Source organism: Triturus cristatus, chromosome 2_2, assembly GCF_964204655.1.
Source record: "Triturus cristatus chromosome 2_2, aTriCri1.1, whole genome shotgun sequence".
Lineage (NCBI taxonomy): Eukaryota > Metazoa > Chordata > Amphibia > Caudata > Salamandridae > Triturus > Triturus cristatus.
Window position 1 is genome coordinate 185,354,518 of NC_140582.1, and position 22,620 is coordinate 185,377,137.

Genomic DNA, 22,620 nt, shown 5'->3' on the forward strand with positions numbered 1-22,620 from the left:
CAAATACTTAATAAACCTAGGTTGCCAGGCTAGACCAGTGTTTTCGAAGAGGTCACTGGAGCAGAGGTTATTCGGGCCTAGGATTACAGATGTTTACTGATTAAGTTTGTAATTTACAACTCGGGTGTACTCATTCATTTTCTGTAGCAATCAACGTAGCCACAAGCTTCACAGTAAAGTTATTAAAAGAGACACCATTGATGCGAGGGTTAGATCTGATATTGTGGAGTAAGAGTCTAGGCTCAGGATGAATAGAGATGGGGAGAGAAGACAGCCCTGTCTTATACTTCTTTCTAGACTGAACGCTGGAGAAAGTAGGCCTCTGAGACTCACTTTAGCGGAATGGCTACTATAAAGCGCCACTACCATTTTAGTAATGAACTCCCCTAAGTTATATCTCAATAAGGACTCATGGAGGAACGTCCAGGAAACCCTATCAAATGCTTTTTTAGCATCAAGAGTAACTGCTACTGTTTCAGTGGGTGCGTCCTTGGCCCTTTCACAGATGTGGCATTGGAGGCAGGTGTTATCATTCGAAAGCCTATTCTTGAAGAAACCCAACTGCGAACATCTCGTGCATCAGATCTTGGCATAGATCTTAGTATCCAGATTAAGTAGGGAGATTGGTCCATAATTATTTACCTGTGTCAGGTCCTTACTATCTTTTGGGATTACCACTCTAGTGCCTTCACTGATTGAACCAGATAGGACCCCCGAATCAACAAAATGCTGGTTGAGGGGCAATAGGGTTGGTTTGAGTTAAAAAGCAAATGCTTTGTAGAAAGTAGCTGTGCAGCCATCCAGACTTGGGGCTTTATTCAGAGAATGTATGGCCAAATACAGCTCTTTGGATGAGATTGGGGCTCTAAGAGCCAGCTTCTCTTGATCAGTGAGGGTACGGAGGGGGATGTATTTTAGGTATGGTACGTAGGAAGATGTAGAGGTAGCTGAATCATCTTTGCATAGGGATTGGTAGAAGTCTTTGAGGATTTCTAATATTGTGGGGGGATTATTGTGGGTGACATTTGTTTTATCCGTGACTGAGTCGATACCCTTTAGATTCTGCTTGTGCTTTAAGTAGGAGGCTAGGATTTTGCCTTCTACATTAGCCTCACGTAGTTTTAGGCTTTTATATTTGTTACTCCATTCTCCCGCCCTCTCACTCGGGATTTTGCTGTATTTTTAGTTTTTTATTAGTGAGGGTGGAGAGAGTTGGAGGGTCCCAACCAGAGATGTGGGCAGCTTCTAGTGACTTAATGTCCTTTTCCAGGTCTACTATATCTTTATTATGGTCTCTGTTTCTTTGGATTGAATGTTTATTAGGGCACTTCTAACAGTGGCCTGAAAAGCGACCCAATGTATGGCACGAGATGTCTCGGAGGTTGCGTTTTCCTCCAAGTAGGTTGGTATGGTCCTTTCAATCGTATCTCTGCATGTAACATCCTTGATTGATTCATCAATCAATCTCCAAATCTTGCTAGGAGTTCTCAAATTTGCACCAGTAAGGGAAAGGGTTTTAGCTGAGTGGTTGGAGAGGAATCTTGTCAGTATGTCCGGTCAATTAAGTGAATATGGGGTTTAGAGATCATTAGGTAATCTATTCTTGAATAGGATTTGTGGGGATGAAGAAAAAGATATAGCCCCTAGTATTGGGATGTTGAAGTGTCCAGGAGTCAAGTAGATCAAATCTAGAGCATAGTTTATGGAGTGATTTGTGGGACCTAGAGTGTTAAAGGGGAGATCTGGACTATTTGTCAATAGTCACATCCAGTGGCAAGTTGAAATCACCAGCCAGAATAATGAGATCCTTGCTTTGGAGTTGGCTCAAGGGGATGGTCAGGGCATCCCAGAAATCAGGGTTATCAGAGTTACGGGCCATAAAAATTGAGGACATAAAATTAGCTAAAGTTTTTAGAGGACTTGGATAGAACCCATTTACGTTTGTCATCTGTAATGTGCAAATCAGTTGAAGACCTGAGCTCTAAGAGATCAAGGTGGCAACACCGCACTTTTTATTATCTGTGAGAGAGCTGAGGATGTACAAGGTCCAACTCCTCCCAAAGCCCGTAAGACCTGACTGGCCGATTTACGTTTCTTGGAATAGGATTACATAAGTCTTCTGTTTAAATAGATAGTTTTCGATCATTTTACTTTTAATTGGGTGGTTAATGCCCCTTGACAATTTGAGAGAGAAATGTTAAGTTACTATCCAGTGGACAATTATTCATGGTGTAGAGGTGAGGGCTTGGCTATGTGATTGTACGATGTAGGTTGCAGATTGTGTTATGGATGAGATGGGTAGTGTTGACCCTGAGCATGAGCCTGGCATAGGGTTGTGTAGTGTATGATTGATATACGTAAATTCAGACAAGTAACAGTGGTGCAGCATACTAAAAAGCCTCTGAGGTCATGTAGGTCTGACATCGTGTGGGAGCAAGCAAGCCTCTGAACTGGAGCAAATGGCAAGAAATAGCACCTTGAGTCGAGCTTTAAGGGAAGGCAGAAGTAGAGCAACATAGTTGCCATAGAGCATAATTAAACATGACATAAGAGTAAAAACAGAAATGACAATGAAAATAGAAAGGGTAAGAAAATAACCCATACTCCCTCCCACCCTCCCCTCCCTCCCTACGCAAACCCAACCCACCCAGAACAATGAATGTGAGGGAGGAGATAACAGTTTAAACACGCCATCGCTGACTCATGACAAATAACAAACTATATGTATAACCTGAATTCTTTGGACGGAAAGATGAATATACGGTGGAGGACTACAAGCTCAATATCTCAGACATTAAAAGAGCACTAGGTCTGACTAACCGAGAGTGTAGTGGCTATGAGTTCCAAAATGAATGTTGCCATAGTAGGAGAGTAAACCTCATTGCAATGGAGGAACTGCAAGGAAACTATATTTAGTGGCTATAGAGAGATTAGTAGTCAGTGATCACTGATAAGATCAGCAGGAATTAGGAGATCATTAGGTGGTGATGTAAAGGAGCAAGAAACAGGGCACCCTCTGTGCCTGTGGCAATAGGGTGAACGATATATAATCCTATTATCAATGATCTAGGCATGAGTGGCTTTATGGAAAAATTATGATATTGACAACACATGTTATATCGAATTTGAAATGTAGAGAGGGGGTTTGTTACGGGACTGCAGCACCTGTGGTTGGTCTGGACATGGGTGAGATGCAGAATGGCGGCAAGCAATGAGTAACAAGGGGCCAAGGAGGATGCCAGTGGGGAACTATGCCACAAGTGAGACCAAGAACTCCATGTACTGAATGTACAAGAAGGCATGTTGTACTGAAAAACGTTGTAGAACATTGTGTAGGATTATTACTCTGTAAAACATTGTGGAGCAAAGCACTGAAAGAGGCCTCTGTAAGCCCAGACATACATTGAAAAAGGATATAGTTTCAAAAGGTCCTCATAATAATAGGTATGTTATGGGGGGTGTTTGTGTGTGTGGGGGGGCGTGTTTGGGTAGAGGGGTTTATGGGTTTTTATTATGGCTCAGGGACTCTTTTTTAGTTATGGGATATAGGATATTTTAGGGATGGGAACATTTTGAAGACTTAATGGTTTTTTTAGGGTTGAGTGGTTAGGTTTTGGGGAACAGTTGTTTTGGATTCAAGGATGTATTTTTTAGTTATGTGTTAATGTGATTTTTTAGGGTCAGGCATGGATAATATTTTGGGGGTAGTAGGTTTGGGTAATAGAATTTTAAGGTTCCGGGGTGGGATTAGATTCATGGTGATGGTGAAATGTATATTCTGGGGGTAGAAGGTTTTGAGGCTTTTTTTTAAGGGTTTATGTCTCAGGGGTAATGGATTTTTAGGTCTTAACTATAATAAATCAACAAACTTATTATATTAAGAGGAAATGAAAATGTTTTATTATTAGTAGTAGTATCAATATTATTATCCTTATTATTATTATTGTTATTGTTAATATTATTATTATTATACCATATTGTTTAGTAGCAAAATTATAAGTATTATTTAAATTTAATACATGACCCTTTTTACTATTAGAAAAGAAATTACATACATTTTAAAATGAGATTAAAAAATAAAAAGTTCAGATGTACAAAAATATATATGCATATATACATATATAAACGTACGTTTAAATACATTCTTAAAATAAATGTGCCTTTAATGATGCAAAGTAGTCACCTCCAATGTAAAGGTACCCACAATGTGCTTCCTGAGATGTAATGGCTCCCAAAGTAAAGCCACGAGAAGTAAGATCTATATTCCTCCGTCCTTTCGCTACCATACCTCATGTCTGTTCCTGCACTTTAAATAGTTGTGCAGCCGGTTTTAGCACCTCTTACTCTTCAACAGCATGAAAGCTGCAAAACAATGTAAACTCAAGGACTGAAGAAGAGGAGGAATTACATACTACTTTGGAACACAACACTGTAGTTGATTGATATGCTATGAAAACAATGCTGTCTATTACTTTAGATCTATCCAGTGTATAGTTCTCAGAATACAATCTATGAGTCCTTCATGCTACCAAGGTATCCTTGCACCAGTAGAATTACAATATGCAGTTTTACAGTTGTCTCAGTGCCTATCTATCATGAGAAAATAAGGTTTATTTTAGACGTTTAATACCTTAAGTTTAACTTCTATTATTTCAATGCTGACTGCATAGGGGCCTTCACCAGAGACAGGTTTCTCATAATAGATTCACTTCCCACTCCCCTTCCCTCAACTCCACTTGAACACAACCTTCCCTTCGCAGCCTAGCCTAGTTTTTTGTATGTAAATTTGTATACGTCTTATGCCTGTAATCTTACTTAGTTCTGCAAACTTTTACAATCATTTGTCTATCCTCCTCTAGCCCTCCTCTGTGCCCATTTACCATCATGTAAATCCTGTGCTGCTTTAAGAACTCCTCTGCCTCTCTGAACTAAGGTAAGCGCCTTGTCACCTCGTCAGGGTAAGAAGTGCTCTATAAATACAGTAACAATTTAATACAAAGCAGGACGGATACTGGCAGTAACTGAAAGAGAAAAACATTTTTTAAGTTTGAAAGAAAAATTTTTATTGAGACAAACAGAGGTATCCATATTGTAAGCAATAACAATAAATACATATCAAGGTAATCCATTGACATAGAACAAAAAGAAAACGATAATTTCATGCCATCACATTACAATAGACTTATACTGCTTAAAAATAAAAAGACAAACTCATGAGTAGAAGATATGCTAGCGATGCAAAGAAAATGACTCAAAACAGTGTTAAAAATATGGAAATAAATCTGGGAACGCACAAGGGGTTCATGGGGGCTTCAAAACCTCTGGTTGGGACGGCTTTAGCTGAGAGGATTTTTTGGCACACAAGTCGAGGTACAGTGTAACAGGGGACCACAGGTCCAGACGTTTCGTTGCCAACTGCATTGGATATACAAAGGAGGTGTCTAGCCTGTGATTATGGCAAACTACATACCACCACGCCTTATAAGAGATTTTAGTAGAGTCCTTCCAATTAACCGTGATCTGCTGAAACGCAGCCGCTAACAACAAATCAACAATTTTAGTATTACCTGGGACATTCTCCCAGCATGGTGAGAGACTCCCCAAGAAAATATGAGGGATAGAAAAGGGAAATGCAGTGTCAAAAATTAAATTTATTTGGGACCAAACTCGCTCCCAAAAGCTTTGCACAAGTGGGCATAGAAATAGCGCATGAAATATGTCAGCGTTTGGGGACGAACATGACCAGCACGTATCTGGAGTAGATGCAAATCTTCTGCTCAAAGCACTTGGCGTAAGTAAAATACGATTGTACACAAAAAATAGCGTTTGTGTGAGATTTGCTGCCCTGGAGGATTTACGCAACTTGAGCCAGATATTATTCCAAAGTGAAAGTGGCCATGAAAGTTGAAAATCGCGCTCCCAAGCATCTTCCACCTTAGATTTCTGTCTAAGAACGTCTGCTCCTTGTAAGTGCTTATATATGCTAGAAGCCGAGGGTTTAGACTTAAGTAGGGAGGAGAGTTGTGAGGAAGAAGTCTGGGAAGTGGGGACCTGAGGCGAAGCAGATAGGTGATCAAACCTATCCATCACAGCCGACTTGAGTAAAGGATATTTATGCGTGAATGAGGCAGGCAAGTCAAAACGCTGTTTGAGTGAGTGAAAGGACATAAACTTTGAATCTGAGAAAAGCTGGTGTATCCATATTAAACCCTTTCGACGCCAGGTCTTCCAAAAGAATGGTTTGCCACGAACAACCAAGTCTTTATTATGCCAGATTGTTGAATTTAGGAAGTAGTCAATCGAATCTGGGGGAGGAGAAGGTGAGAACAGCAGGAGCTTGGAAGTCAGTTTAATTATAGGAGAGGACACCGCCTGCGGTTTGCGTGAAAATGAAAGGTATTCAGAAAAGGAGAAAGGAGAGAGGAAAAGACGCTCTATCCTAAGCCATAGAGGACAATTCTCCGAGGGGTCGAGCAACCAGAGTGAGGCTTGTCGTAGAAGGAAAGCTTTTTGATAAACCTGAAAATCAGGAAAATTAACTCCTCCCTCAGCTTTTGGGCGAATTAACTTAGCTAATGACATACGAGGTCGTTTTGAATTCCACAAGAAGGAAGAGAGGGCGGAATTAATTTTTTTTAAGAATTTGGCCGGGATGGGGACTGGAATGTTGGATATGGTGTATAGTACAATGGGTGCAAGCATCATCTTTATGGTGTCTAACCGACCCCACCACGATAGGTACAGTGGATGCCACCTGGCCGTTAAATCAGTGATTTTTTGTAGACATTTGTTTAAACATAGCGCTACTGTGTCAGATATTGAGGGAGTAATATACATGCCTAAATATCTAATATGAGAGGGGCTCCACGTAAAATTTGAGGCGCTGAAATCTGCTTTAAATGTGTACTTGGTCAGGGGGAGAATCTCACATTTATCGCTATTCAATTTGTAGCCAGAGATGTTAGAATATGCCTGTACATCCGTCAAAAAGGCAGGAACAGAAACACTAGGGTTGGACATAAAAAGTAAAATGTCATCTGCATAGGCAGCTAATTTAAGGTGAATGTTCGTTGATTGAAAGCCGAATAAATTTGGATTCTGACGAAGCTTAGAGAGAAAGGGCTCCAAAGCTAAATTAAAAAGAAAAGGAGAGAGAGGGCAGCCCTGACGAACTCCCCTGCCCAAATCAAAATATGAGGAAATCAGACCATTGGCACAAATAGCCGCACGCGGGTTGGAATAAAGGAGAGAAATCAAGGATACAAACTTGGGGCCGAAGCCAAACCAACGAAGAGTATAAAACAAGTGCTTCCATTCAACCCTATCAAACGCCTTCTCGGCATCAAGCGCTATTGCCGCTAGGGGGTGCTTCAAGGACGAAGATTTGGTCAAGACATCGAAGAGAAGTCTAGTATTGTCCGTGATAAATCTGCCTTTGACAAAGCCCGATTGTTCCGCTTCTAGTAAATCAGGCAAGTAGGAGTCAAGACGTATGGCTAAGGCTTTTGAGAAAATCTTATAATCTATATTAACCAAAGAAATAGGCCTATAATTTTTGCAGTGTCTATGGTCTTTCCCTTCCTTCGGTATCAAACATATGTGTGCTTCCGAAAAGGAGCCTGAAGAACAACCCAATGTGCTAAAGGAAGCTATAAGGGAATGCAACTTGGGTAACAGGAGCTTAGAAAAGTATTGGAAGAACTCTACTGTGAAGCCATCAGGCCCCGGCGCCTTATCTTTCTTGAGCAGCTGGAGTGCCGCTGACAATTCTTGGTGCGTTAAATCGGACTCCAGGAGACTGAGATCCGGCTGACGACAGGGAGGAGTCTGAAGTGTTGAAAAAAACTGGGAAAGAGAGTCATCAGAGGGCTGCGATTCTGAGGTATATAGGGATTTATAAAATAGGGAGAATTCGTTCAGAATATCCGAATCTTTAAATTTTAAATCCAGGCAGTCATCATAGATGGACTCAATATTAAGTCTATTCTGTTTAACCTTCAAATAGTTAGCTAGTATCTTTCCTGCCTTGTTTTTGCCCCCATAAAATTTAGCACTGGACTTTAATAAGCACAAAGAAGCATCTTCCGTAGATTTCTTGTTAAATGCTAATTTGGCGTTAATGAGGGCCGTGAGGGATTGGCTCGAATGCGAAGTGTAAAAGGAGTGTTCCAGTGCTTTGATGTCCCGTAAAAGGTCAGCAGTAAATTTGCGGGAAAGTTTCCGCCTCTTTGCAACAAAGCCAATCACGAAATCTCTCGCTGAGGCCTTGAAAGCATCCCAAATGGTGGAGAAGGGCATGGATTGGTCAGTATTAAACACAAAAAACTCTTCAAAAAAAGTAGTAAAAGCAGCGGTAAATTTCGGGTCCAGAAGGAGGGTATTGTTAAAGCGCCACCTCTTAGGACCTGTGGCTCGAGGGAGAATTTCGAGTCCAATTGACACAGGGGCATGATCTGATAACAAAATAGGGCCAATTTCTGCGTGTGTAAGGGTTTGTGAGATAGAATGAGAAACAAAAATGTAGTCAATTCTCGATTGAGTGTGATGTGAGGGGGAGTAAAAAGTGTACTCTCTGGTGGTTGGATTACAGAGACGCCAGGCGTCAAAGAGTTGGTGCTGGGAAATAACTCGTACAAATGATTTCTGGGGTTTGTTGGGGATATAAGGAACCTTGGAGTTTCTATCAATAAAGGGGTCAAAAACCTGATTACAATCACCAGCAAAAATAAAATTATCTTCCAAACCAAGGGCAATCTGAGCAGCTAAGGTGGACCAAAAAGATGGTTCTCCGCAGGTTGGGGCGTATACATTGAACAGAGATACCGGAACCCCTTTAAAGGACAATTTGACATTTAACCATCGTCCGTTAACATCTGAATTCTGAGTCAATAATGTAAGCGGGAGAGATTTACGGCAAAGAATCATCACCCCATTCCGTTTGCCATCCCCAGGAGAGAAAAATACCTCCCCTACCCAACCCCTTTTCAACTTTAACGATTCATCAGCGGAGAGGTGAGTCTCTTGTAAAAAGACAATGTCCGCATTTAATTTGGCCAGATGGGTCAAGATCCTTTGCCGTTTAATGGGAGAATGTAAACCCCTAACGTTCCATGTAACTAGTTTCAAAGACATGAGCAATCATAAGTAAAACAGAATGCAATTAGAAAGCATAAAGTCAATGCAGTACAAAATCCGTAGAAAATGGAAAAAATGCATGGCACAGAAGAAATCTTTTGATTAAAGAGAGAGACAGAAGAAAAAGACAAAGCAAGGATAGAGAAGAGGATAAAGATAAGTGGGAGAGAAAAAGTCGGAGCAATAGGGATACCATAAAGGCAATGAGATACGCATGAAAGAGCAGAACACCAAAACAAAAACATTACAATAGAGAAGACGCAAAACAAAATGTAAAACATACCTACAAAAGGAGAGAATGGGTGGGAGGGTGGGTGAAACCACATGGAGCAGACACACGTCCAGGGAGGATCCGATGGGGAGCGGGGAAGACCGTATAAGAGGACATCATAACTGTGAAACAAGAACATATGACAAAAATTAATCTCAAGAAGCAACTGTAAAAGACAGGTACCAGGAAAATACGAGCCTAAAAAATATTAAAGAACAATACTGTAAAAATGCAAAACCATTAATGCAGTGGAAACCAGCACAAATAACTAGCACTACTATATAAAATGAAATGGAAACAACTTCGCCTAGCAAATGGAGAGACTATGGAGCAGGAAGAATGATAGAAAGACAAAAATATTGAGTAGCGATTAAGCAACATGTGAGGAGGAAGCTTCCGAAGAGGTGGTGGCATCCATCCTGTGTGAATCGATAAAGCTCTGCAGGCGCCCAGGATCTTCGTAAGTCGTAGTCCTATTATTGTACGTGACCTTGAAAAGACAAGGGTGAAAGAGGCCAAATCTAGCCCCCATAGAACGAAGATCAGGTCGAAGATTCAGGAAAGCTTTGCGTCTGTCAGCAGTGGCCTTAGAATAATCCTGCGCAAAAAATAACGTGGAGCCTGACCATGTGACACGCTGAAGAGCTTTGGCTGCCGCCAACACCTTTAGCAGATCTGTGTACTCTAAGAAATAGATGATGACACCCCTCGGTCGCTGAGGAGAGGAGCCAACAGAAGGAACACGCCCTAACCTGTGGGCTCGTTGGATGTTGAGCATAGTTCCGTCTGCCAAGTGAAGGACTTTAGGGAGGAAAGTCTTAAAGAACGCAATAGGGTCACTCCCTTCAAGTCCCTCCCCCAGGCCAAAAATGCGGAGGTTGTTCCTCCGGTTGCGATTTTCAAGGTCTTCGACCTGTTTCTGGAGGGTGGTAATTTGCGAGTGCAAGACAGGAACAGTCTTAGTAGTGTCGCTGAGGGTGGCAACATTATGTTCAACCGCTGTAAGCCTTGTATCGAGTTGCCCCCATTTGTCAGAGAGAGCTTGTAATGTGGAATTTGTTTCCTCCATAAAGGGTCTAAGAGCCCTTATCTCATGTAGCAAAAGTTCCATGGAGATATCCGAGGATGTTTTGGGAGGCGAGGGAGGGTCTTTTTTTAGCCTCTTCACGTTCGACTTGGCAGTTGTAGCAGGTGCAGGATCCATCATCGAATGCTTGACCCCTTCCTCAGACAGCTGCGAATCTTCCAGCTTGGAGAGTTGTGAGAATAAAGTAGAGTTTTTGACAAAAGAACGCGGCGTCAGGGACGGACTGGTATGAGCGCCCCGTGTCCTACCCATCAACTAGTAGGGCTAGTAGCAAGGCACGCCACAAAAAAAAAGATAAAAGAAGAAACCACCGAATGTGGTACACAGTAGCTGGTCGTGAGTCAGCAAGCAGGGTGGAGGCGAGGACGAAGAGAGCAGACCAGAACTTATTTGCCAATAAGGTTACCAGAAACCACAATCCACGAAAGAAGTGGTAATGAAGAGTAACAGCTAGGAATCTTCGTGGGCCCCAAGCAAGACTGTGCAGACCCAGCCAGCGCCTGTCCAGAATTGGGCAGCAGAAACATATCAGGAGAAAGTAATGGGGCGAATCATCACCTAAAATGGCGGCCACTGCTAGCATCCATGCAGGCTGAGGTAAAAACAAAGACAGCAACAGAGAAAAACCAGGAGAAACGGTCTTGCGGGCATCATGAGCAGAGGAGATATCAATTGCCACTGGAATTATGTCTTTAGGCCGCTTTGTGGTAGAAGCTCATGAAAGGAGAAGTCATTCCGCCGAAAAACAAAATGGCGGCCGCGCTGCTGCCGAGACGAGCAAACACTAATTACCTGACAAAGGTAAAGTAAGTCGGCTCAAATCTGTTCGTGAAACATTGTGCGCGATGCAGGAGCAGTTCCGATGTTAAATGCTGCCAGCCGCTTCTCCAAAAACCATCGCGAAGTTGGACTTCTCCGCTCCGGGACCGGGAGCCTCACGGAGACGCGTCCATACTCCTTGGGCGTCTAGCCACGCCCCCCAAGAGAAAAACATTTGATACTGCTACTATACTACGACTCTGAGGAAGTAATCACATGAGAATTATAAGCAGAGGCATACACCTGCACAAAATTATTATCGCCGTGTATTATGCACTTTGAACAAGCTGTATAATGTATGCCTTTCGGCATGTTTCTTTTAAGAACAATGGTTGAATACAGTGTTGGGATAGGAGAAAGTTTAGGTTAAACAACTCTAAATATTAGCTTGCAATTCTCGCGGCTGAGGGTTTGGGGGGGGGGTCGCGCGAGGTTTATCGCGCAGGTGTTACCGCGGGGGTGGGTGTAAAATATAAATAAAACGAAAACGTACCTGATCCCGGTCCCGCGCCGCCTCTGATCCTGGGACGGTCCTGAACAGGAACATGAACAGGCATGCTCCCTCCCCTCCTGTAGCAAATCACATCGCTGCAATGGCAGCGTGTAATTGGTGTGGAATCCTGGACAGTGCCCAGCTGGACACCTGTTGGGAAGCCAGCCTACATAGAGAAAATGTAGAGTGCGCATGACTGCTTTGGTTGGCCCCAGGGCCGACCAAGCAGTCAGGGCACTCAGTGTTGTAAGCCACTCCTCCCTGAACCACCCACCTGCCCGCCCCCAACCAGGCATATCCTCCCGCCCGCCCCAAACCAGGCATACCTCTACCTTCTGTTTTCTGGCAGGGCGAGGAGCAGAAAATAAAATGGTATTCAAAATCCTATTTTATTTTCTGCTTCTCGCATTGCGAGAAAGCAGTGGGACGGCGCTCCTCCGCCCTAATGGACGAGCCGCCAATGCTAAATATGCATGAAAGTCTGAAGTGGGGGAGCCGCAAGGACATTTGTGGTGTTGCTGCACTCGGTCTTGGAATGTGCAGAGCAGCATTGTGAGGTAGGATGGAACGGGATGTGTGAGGGCTCCAGGGGAGGCAGTTGATGGAGAAGCTGGGTCGTGTAAGGCGCTGTCCTGTCGAAAGGCAGAGTTGAGAATAAAGAAAGAATGTCAATTTGAACGTGTGTACATTATACTACAAAATTAATTGCTTTATGTATAGCAATTTAACATATATATGTCATTCTTCCAAGACATGAGACTGGCCTGAATACTAAAGACAGCCATAGTACAGTCAACATGCATCTGTGCATATTTAACCCCCGATTTGATAGGTTTATTCAGGGTCGGACTGGCCGTAGCAGGCACCGGGCAATCCCCCAGTGCGCTGCACAGGTAGGGGCCGGTTTTGGGCCCCTGGGGGCCGTTTTTGTTACAGGGCCGTTTTTGCAGCTTGGCTGCAAAATCGGCCCTGTAACAAAATCGGCCGTAAACCGACCCCGGCAAAGAGCTCAGCGGCACCCCCAAGCTCCGGGAGGCCGGCCGAGCACTTTGCCAGGGACGGTTTTGGTTCCCAGTCCGGCCCTGGGTTTATTGCATTAGTTGAAGCATGCCTGAAATCCTTCGTATGCTTGTCACTGGCCACAAGTCTGTTTTACTGCGTTCGACACAGTAGTCATTATTTGGCATTCCCATTAGGCCTCATTTGAATCGATCCATGTCTAAACCGTGCATTTACACCTGCTTCCCTTTGCACGTTCTCCTCCATTTTATTATTATTTAAATTTGCTTAAGTCATGCCAGCTTTCATTGTTGGTGCAACCTTCTATCATTCTATTTGTGCATAATCGCACGATAAATAAAGCAGTGCAGAGCTGGTGGTAATGAAGCCAGGTGCTGAAGGCGTGACACCCACTATTAGTTGCTCATAGTGGTAGGAGTGATACAGCTGTACGGAGGACAGCGCAGCTGCTGCTTCCAAAGAAATCGAAGTTTCCATCTGGCATTTTTTAATTCAGGATGCACGCAAACAACATTGTCATTAATTGTTTTTGCCAAAACTGTGTGACCAGAGAAAGAAAAATGTATGCTTGTAGGCCACAAGATAACCAACTGCACAGTAAAGGACACGTGGTGGAAACCTGGAGCAGGGGCAGCCTCCACTGCTCAATGACATCCTGTTTGTCCGACCCTGCCTATCGCCGGAACTGGTCGAAGGTAGTGAGCAATAACCCTGTGCTTTGCAGTGGGCCAATCTCTTTGTAGTATGGGATAGGAACCAATAACACCACGGAAAATGACTGTGTGTGTCGTGAAGGCCAAAATGGCCGAAATGCTAGAAGGTAGCCTTTCAACCACTGGCATTGTCGGAAAGGTGTGTGTCTAGGTAATGGTCTAGAAATTAGGATGTGTAGTGCTATACACAACTGATCATATTACAAGTCAGAGAGGGACGCTTGTCCAGAGATACGTTGAAGATTAGGTAGGTTTTGACAGAGCACCCTTTACAGGAGCTTCTTTAAGTCTGGCGAGACAGCACAGCTTCCTGCAGACCTATTGTTACCAATTCTTTTAAATCTACGGTGAACGGGTGTTGCATGTGTCCAGAGGAGAATTTCTCACTGACCTCATGCTGTTGGCTACTTGGTGTTCTGCCTCCTATGTGGTGGACACTTTAACACCTCAGAAGTATACTGAACAATGATAACTTAGGGCCATAGGTAAGAAGATATTTTGCATTTCCAAATGGTGCGATTCGCTATTTCAGGCAAATGCCATTTTGAAATGTACAAAATACATTTTTGGTGGTGCAAAATGTGATTTCTATCCGATAGAAATTGCATTGTGGAAATCGATAAATAGAAAATCGCAAATAGGGAATTCCAAATTCGCTAACAACATGTACAAATGATTTCCTAATTGCAAATAGTCGCAAAATGGCCACTTAGGAAATGCAATTACCATCATTCTCAGTCAGGTGGTAACCAGGTGCAAACTATAAAAAGACATCTAATATGCATCTGGCTCTTTCAGAATGGCGGCTCTGCATGTCCAGGTGAGGAGGATGAGGATTTTGGGTGGCAGGAGAGAATGTTTACGGTGATGTTCACCCTTTTTTGAATTGCCAATCGAGGAAAATGGATGAGCACCATCTTGGACAGTGAAGATATAGCAGTACAAACTGAAATGAGGACCATATTGGTGTAGAATTGACAGAAGCCTAACTACACCCCCCTTCTCAGGAAAATAGCATTGCCCTAGAATAGAAGGCACATAAAGGGAAGATGAATTTTTGATACCCTGCCCTTGCTCCATTGAGCATCTGATCCTTGAAACCCCTGTGCTCCCCCTTCAGAGTCTTCATCCATGTGCACCCAGAATACATATGGAGCAGCCCACTGCACCGAGAAACCTTTGAGGATACAGTGGGCATGCCGGTGCCAGCAGATGGGGAATCCTCCATGCCTGCGAGGTGCAAGGACCTTCCCAAGAGAGGCAGAGTACATGAGAGACTTGCTGCTTCTCAGTCTGCTGATGCAGGTGCAGTTGTCAACGTCACCACTTCAGCATGACCAAACCGTTCAGCAGTGAGTTCTATTTGCAGGTGTAAAAGTGGTTATCCCACATTCTCTGGACGCCCATAGTGGTGTTTTATTATTTTTATGAAAGCTACTGCACTTCAGATGCTTTTCAATATATTTGGGCAAAATCTGCCCCACAAAGACGCTTTCTTATGGACAATCTCAGTCAGTTGCGTGCATAGGCAAACAGTTCCCTGCCCGTTGCTGGTACTAATTGAAACAAGCACTGCCAAAGCCTTTAGATCTGGCCTGCATTTTGAGTTCTGACTGAAATGTTTGCTGTAACACTTTTCGCCCTAAGTGGGATGGGTATGTCCAGACGTGGGTCCCTTGCTCACTGTGCCACTGGATTCAAGCAAGCCTGGATGAAGAAGCGTGACATACCCTGAAACTGGTCCTAGGATGCTTATTTCCGGTCCAGCGAGGACCTGGCCTGGCAGTTCAGTCTGGACTGTTCCCATGAGGCACAGGGTCAAGATTGATTTGCATATGGCTGGGTCCAAACTGGGGTGGCGTAGTGGGCAAAAGAATGATGGATTTAATCCAGATCGTTTAACTGGGTGAGAATGTTTGCATTGTCAGCATTCCGTCCATCATTTGTTTGCTGTAACACTTTTCGCCCTAAGTGGGATGGGTATGCCCAGACGTGGGTCCCTTGCTCACTGTGCCACTGGATTCAAGCTAGCCTGGATGAAGAAGGGTGACATACCCTGAAACCGGTCCTAGGATGCTCTTTTCCGGTCCAGGGAGGACCTGGCCTGGCAGTTCGGTCTGGACTGTTCCCATGAGGCACAGGGTCAATAATGATTTGCATATGGCTGGGTCCAAACTGGGGTGGTGTAGTGGGCAAAAGGATGATGGATTTAACCCAGATCTTTTGACTGGCGGAGAATGTTTGCATTGTCAGCATTCCGTCCATCATTTGTTTGCTGTAACACTGAAAATAAGGGTAGCAGCTAAAAGAACAAGGAAGAGTCGGGATTCCCAAGTAGGTCTCCTGTGCTGTAGATGTAGAAGAAAGACTAAACCGTCTTGCGTTTGGGTAAAAGCTAACATACCACTGTCAAGTGCTTGAAAGAGCCTGTTGCAGCTGACTTATGTGTTCAGTGCTTCAGAAAAGGAAGCATACCAATTTTTATTGCTAAACAGCTTGCAGTTTTAAATTATGGTTCAGTTTCTTGTAACCAGAGACTCAGATTAGGCTGAGCATTCTGTAAAGAACACATTCAGTTTCTAGTCAGTCTCAATTTGGCGCCCCTAAGAATTTTGCACCCGGGGCAACTGCCCCTGTGGCCCCGCCTACGCTATGCCTCTTCATCCTTGTGTTTGCTAAGAATGTTTCTGAGGTCACATATTTCTTTTTTTGTACATTTGCAATCCGAAAATGAACTGTTGTGTGAATGGCTTTTAGCCAGCTTAGTGGACAATCTCTACAGCTACCTAGAATGTGCAGTTAACAAACCATACCTCTGAACTACATGACACATTATTTAATCTGCAATACAAGGTCAAGATCGCGTGTCTTTGGTTGCAGTGGATAAACATTCATAAGAAGATGTGTACTCATTTAAATAGGGATGTGCAAAGCATCCCTCACTTTATCCTGCGTGCATTCTCCCGAGCTCCCACATTCTGTGAGTATGGGCTCAGCATAGTATCCTATGCTGACGACACCCAACTCATCCTCTCGCTCACGAAGAACCCCGAAGACACCAGACTCTGCTTCCATGAAGGAATAAAGGACGTTGCTGCTTGGATGAAAGACAGTTGCTTGAAGATCAACTCAGAGAAAACCGAGGTCCTCATCATCGGCCCCTGCACCTCCGCCTAGGACAACACCTGGTGGCCCTCCGCCCTTGGGAAGCCACCCACCCCTACGGACCACGCACGAAACCTTGGCATCATCCTCGACTCTTCCCTCTCCATGAACCGCCAGATCAACGCCTTCGCCTCCACCAGTTTCAACCACCTGCGCATCCTCCACAAGACCTTCAAATGGATCTCTCCTGAGTGCAGAAGGATCATCATCCACGCGCTCATCACCAGCAGACTGGATACGGCAACGCCCTATATGCTGGAATCAAAAGAACTCTTCTACACAAACTCCAAACCATCCAGAATGCCGCACCCAGACTCGTCCTCGGAACACCACGTCACGAGCACATGACCCAACACGTACGAGACCTCCACTGGCTCCCCGTCGAGAAGAGGGTCACCTCCAAGCTCCTCACCCACGCCTACAAATCCCTCAACAACATCGGACCCAAATATCTCAATGAGAGAGTTTCTTTCCACGCACCCAAGAGGAACCTCCGCTCCGCCGACCTCGCTCTTCAGACACAGAACAGGCAGTAGAGAGTTCTACTACATCACAGCCAAGACCTGGAACAAGCTCCCCGTGAACATCAGACGCTCTCCGACCCTGCACACGTTCAGGAAGGACCTCAAGACCTGGCTCTTTGACTGATCTGGAGCTGGCCCCCCTCAGCGCCTTGAGACCCTTGTGGGTGAGTAGCACACTTTATAAGCCCCCTGATTGATTGATTGATAGAAGCAGATGCATCAGCAAACAAGCCACCCAAGAAGAGCTGGTGAAATAGTATGCCCACATTGGGTCATTTAAGCATATCCACGATGGGAATAGCGGGTTCTAGTGCAGTCTCTAAATGGATTGATGATCTGGTGCTTATGCACCACTCTGGCAGGGTGTACTGCAAAGTATTTAGAGCACACACTGAAGAAACTATAGGCTATATGTACGAAATTCCAATTTTGCATTTACTAAATATCAAACCCTAAGAAATCGCTATTTAGAAAATGAAAAACGAAAGGTACAAAAATATAGATTTCCTAATAGTGATTCCTACAGAGTCAGAATCGCTATTAGGAAATCGCTGTTTAGGAAATACAAATCCATTTTTTCCTCTAGGCCTATGGTCCAAAGGTACGAATGGTTTCGCATTTCCTAATTTAAGATTTCCTAGCAGGAAATACCAATTTTGGAAATGCAAAAGCATTCCTACTACCTATGGGCGTAAGGCACACCTAAATCAAAGGGGGTAACAAAATGGTGCTTGTGTAGAGAGTTTGATTGCCCTCGGGCAAATGGGCTCTCCATGGCGCAGGAAAAAAAGAATTTATCGTGCATTTTAAAGTTGCACACGGTTACCATTGACTTGGAGTAAATGCTTTGTACACGTGCTTAGAAAATTGCAAATAGGTATTCCCTATTTGAGATTCCCAATTTAGGGATCACAAAATGCGGCTACTGCTGGGAAGAATTGAATTTTGCAACCGCCTATAGGCCTTTGTGCATGCCAAAAGGTTATTGAACATTTCTTAAAACCCCAAATAGAGATTCAGTCAGTTAACAAATGCTATATAATTCCCCACATATGGCCCCTAGTGCTTTCCTTCCAGACAGACATTAAAAAAAACAAAATCACATGAAGAATTGGTGGTTGGAGTTATCCTCTGAATGTATCACTCTTTCCGCATCTTGTAACTGCCATTCTTGATTAACTATGGGCAACTTGGTTACAGGTACACTGGTAGTGTTTGTGAAAGTTTACTATATACATTATTCTAATGTTCTTGAAGGGTCATGCCTACTTTGAATGAGTGCGATGTTCGTGAACGATACATTAATTTAAAAAAAAAAAACTGTGAGGGACCCATCAGCCACAAGAATCTGGACTTAAGTTTACATTTTTCTAATGTTCACAGAGGGTCATGCCCACATTTTCTGTGTGCGATTTTCATGAACAATACATTAATTAAAAAAGAAAGTAGTGAGGGACTCATCAGCCCTAAGAATCTGCACTAGAGTTTACAGTTGTCACCCAGTAGCCAATTCCCCTGCTTAATGCAGGCACCGCAAAAATTATAATGAGCTCCGATGACGTATGGTTTCAGCATATAGTGCAATGAAGGCTACCGTCCAGGGCTAAGGGTAGGGGTGATCAATAGAGTGTCTCCCTTCACAAGCCTCACACAAAAAGATAACCCAGTAGAGCAACAATCTAAAGTTTCTGGGAATACTCCATAATAGGGGGTCCTCAAACTATTGATAAAAAGCAAATGAGAATATGCATGAAACTTTCTAATAATAAAGCACATTCAACTTGGGATCTTCATGTCAAGTACGATTTGTGCAGATCCATCAAGCGGGGCCAAACGATATGGGTCCCAAATGCAACATTTTCCATCTTAACTCTTATAGAATTCTTTGCTCCTCAATACAGAAGAAAAGGGCTGATTGGAATTACATCAAAATTGGCATGAAAGTAGAACTTTACTCAAGGAGGCGCCTTTGCTTGGTTTTGTGTAAACCATTGGTGCTTGTTGAGAAATTTGAGACAACTAACCACTTTAAGCCCAGACTGGAACACTTTTCAAATGCTAATTTCTTGAATACTAGTGAACGGATTTACACCAATTCTAGTAAAGCCACTTCCTTGAGTTAAAGTTTGTTTATGTGGCAAGTCTGGTGTCATCCTGATCAGCTGTTTATTCCTGTTTCAGGGAGTATATAATCCTATGGGAGTTAAAATGGGAGAGCTTGATTTTGGGACGGACACAGCTATTGTTATGTCCTCACTTGAAGGATCAGCAGGAACCGAGCCATAAAGAAACCAAAGGGGAGGTTATTTTTTAAAGAATTGTATTGATTAATCAAGCAGTGCCAAAGTGGTAAGAAAACAAAAAATGTCTGTTCAAGGGAAACCCTGACATAATTACAGAGGTGCTATCACCAACTCTGTTAAAAAAAAGTAGGACCAATTTCCATAGGAAATGGGTTCATTTGTTTGCTAATAACTTCGGTGCTGTTTGGCGAAACTTCACGAGACTTTACAAAATTGTTTTCATCCACCTCAGCTTCTCACTGGAAAGGTTTTGAGTAATTCATCAAGAGAGGGCCAGAAAAAAGGGGGGTCGCAAAACACGTTTTCTCCATTAATTTTTCCATAGGAAAATTGGCAGCAGAACTGCAAAAACTGCTGATCGGATTTACACCAAATTTGACTGAATGCTATATCTTGGTCGAGAAAGTGTGCTTTTTGTTTGGTTTTAAACTGTTAACTAGTTTTTGAGTTAAAAAAACCCTAGAAATTCACTGAAAAATAAAGGTTAATGTAATCTGTAGTTAGATGAACTATTCAGTAACAATGTAACATTTTAAATAAAAAAACACAGAAATTCAACAGTTATAGCTATCTCAAGTAACTATGGGGCATATCAACAAGGGCTTTATCTCTGCTTTTTTGGCTTTAAAAGCCAAAAAAGGAGAGATAAAACTAGCGCCCTATCAACAACAGGGTGCTAACATGCAAATTTGCATGTTAGCACCCTTTTACTCTACGCTTCCCCTTGCATCTCTAATGAGATGCAAAGGGGGCGTTCCAGAGTAAAATAATAGGAGAAATGTCGCTAAGCGACATTTCTCCTATTATCAAGAATGTCGCTAACCCTGTTAGAGAAAAAAAAGCAGCGCTAAACGCGGTTAACGCTGCTTTTTTACGTCTGGAATTTTTCAGACTTAGCCATGATATCCTATGGAAGAAGGATATCATGGCTAAGTTTGCCTGTCCCTATCAACAAGGTAACGTGAGATTATCGCTGGGTTTCCAGCGATAATCTCACGTTAGCCTGTTCGCGTGAGGATTTTTATCGCTATTGAGATAAGCGTTGCTAATAGCACGCTATCTCAGCGATAAAAATTCACGCTAGCTGGCGATAATTATCCTAGCGCTAAGTGCGCTTAGAGATAATTATCGCCGGTTGTTGTTGATATGCCCCCAAATCTCATGCCCTAAGATAACTATAACTTGCGCCGTCACCATGTACTGCTAATTGCCACGACCTCTGACAAAACCCCCCACCAGGCACTATCGTACACCCTGAGGTTGGCTGCATGCAGTGGGTTGCAGCCCAACAGCCAATCCCCCCACTGTGTTTTGCCGTTGGCCTTTCATTGCGGTGTTTGGATGAATAGATAGTAATTAAATATTACTTTACATTTTAAAAAACCTAGCAATTCACTGAAAAAAAAGAAATATTATATTTTGGTAAAATTATCAGTTTTGACCTCTAAAAACCCCTGAAATTCACTAGTTATAATTATAGTTATCTCAATTAACTATAATTTGTGTCTTAAGGTAACTATAACTCCCAGTAAGTATGTGTTAGTATCTGTATGAATAAGTGAGGTGGTGTGTTATTGATTCTTTGCATGACTGACTAGCTGTGTAAGTAAATCTATGGGTGAGTGGTGGTGTGTGAGTGTCTGTATGGGTGTATGAGTGCATATGAGAGTGCTGTATTGATGAGTGACTGCATGTATGAGTGACTGTATGGCTGAATAAGTGGATGTGTGTATAGTCCTAGGAATCAGTGAGTGGATATGTAGTAACTGGTATTGGTGTGTGTACGGTTTCGAAAATGGTAGCCTGCATTTTAGAGTGGGTGTATCAAAGGTTATATTGGGGTGTGAGGAGGTGCATCAGATTATCACGTGGATGATATCATCATTGATGCCATCATTGATGTAATTTGAGATGTCATCAGTGATTTCATCAGTCCATTGCGGGGCGTGAGTTATAGTTAGCTGAACTAACTATAACGGCCGAATTTCTATCGTTTTGTAAGAAGTGAAATGTCCAACTAACTATAACGTCCCTGAAACCTGTGGTTTTTTCAGTGAATTTCAAAGGTTTTTTAAATGCTAATTTCTAACTATAACGTCCCTGAAACCTATGTTTTTTCAGTGACTACATATATATATACATATACATATGAATATATATAAATATTTATGTGTATTCACTGACGTTATAGTTAGTTGGACATTTCACTTGTACAAAACCAGAGAAATTCGGCCATATATTTCGTAGAGCTAACTATAACTTGTGCCCATGCAATGCACTGCTGATGACGTTACATATTAAATCACTCATGACATGGTCAGTGACATCACTGATGACATCTCAAATTACATCACTGATGACATCACTGATGACATCATCCAGTGAATGTGTGTTTCTTTAAAATTTAAATATGGTTTATATATATATATTATATATATATATATATATATATATATATATATATATATATATATATATATATATATATATATATATATATATATATATATATATATATATATATATATATTCACTGAAAAAACCATAGGTTTTACAGACGTTATAGTTAGGAATTAGCATTTAAAAAACCTTTGAAATTCACTAAAAAACCATGGGTTTCAGGGACGTTATACTTAGTTGGACATTTGACTCATATAAAACCAGAGAAATTTCCCGTTATAGCATGGTTTTTAAGTGAATTTCAAAGGTTTTTTAAATGCTAATTCCTAACTGTAACGTCTGTAAAACCTATGGTTTTTTCAGTGAATTTCGAAGGTTTTCTAAATCTTAATTTCATATTTTAATATTTATAAAACCTATATTTTTTCAATTTTTTTAGGAATATTCTGGAACTTTATTATCCTTTTTTTTAATTTTAAAAATTATGTAATGTTTTATATCTTCAAATGAAAGCATGGATATCTTTTTTTGTTGTTGAGAAAACTGGAGTCCCGTACCGGTAGTGTACCAATCTCCATCAGCACGCAAATCCTATCCGCCATAGTGCTAAACTCGTAAAGGATGCGCATTTCGTATCTGACGGGTGCGTGGCACCTCGTCCTGCCTAACATCATATACGTATGAGATCGC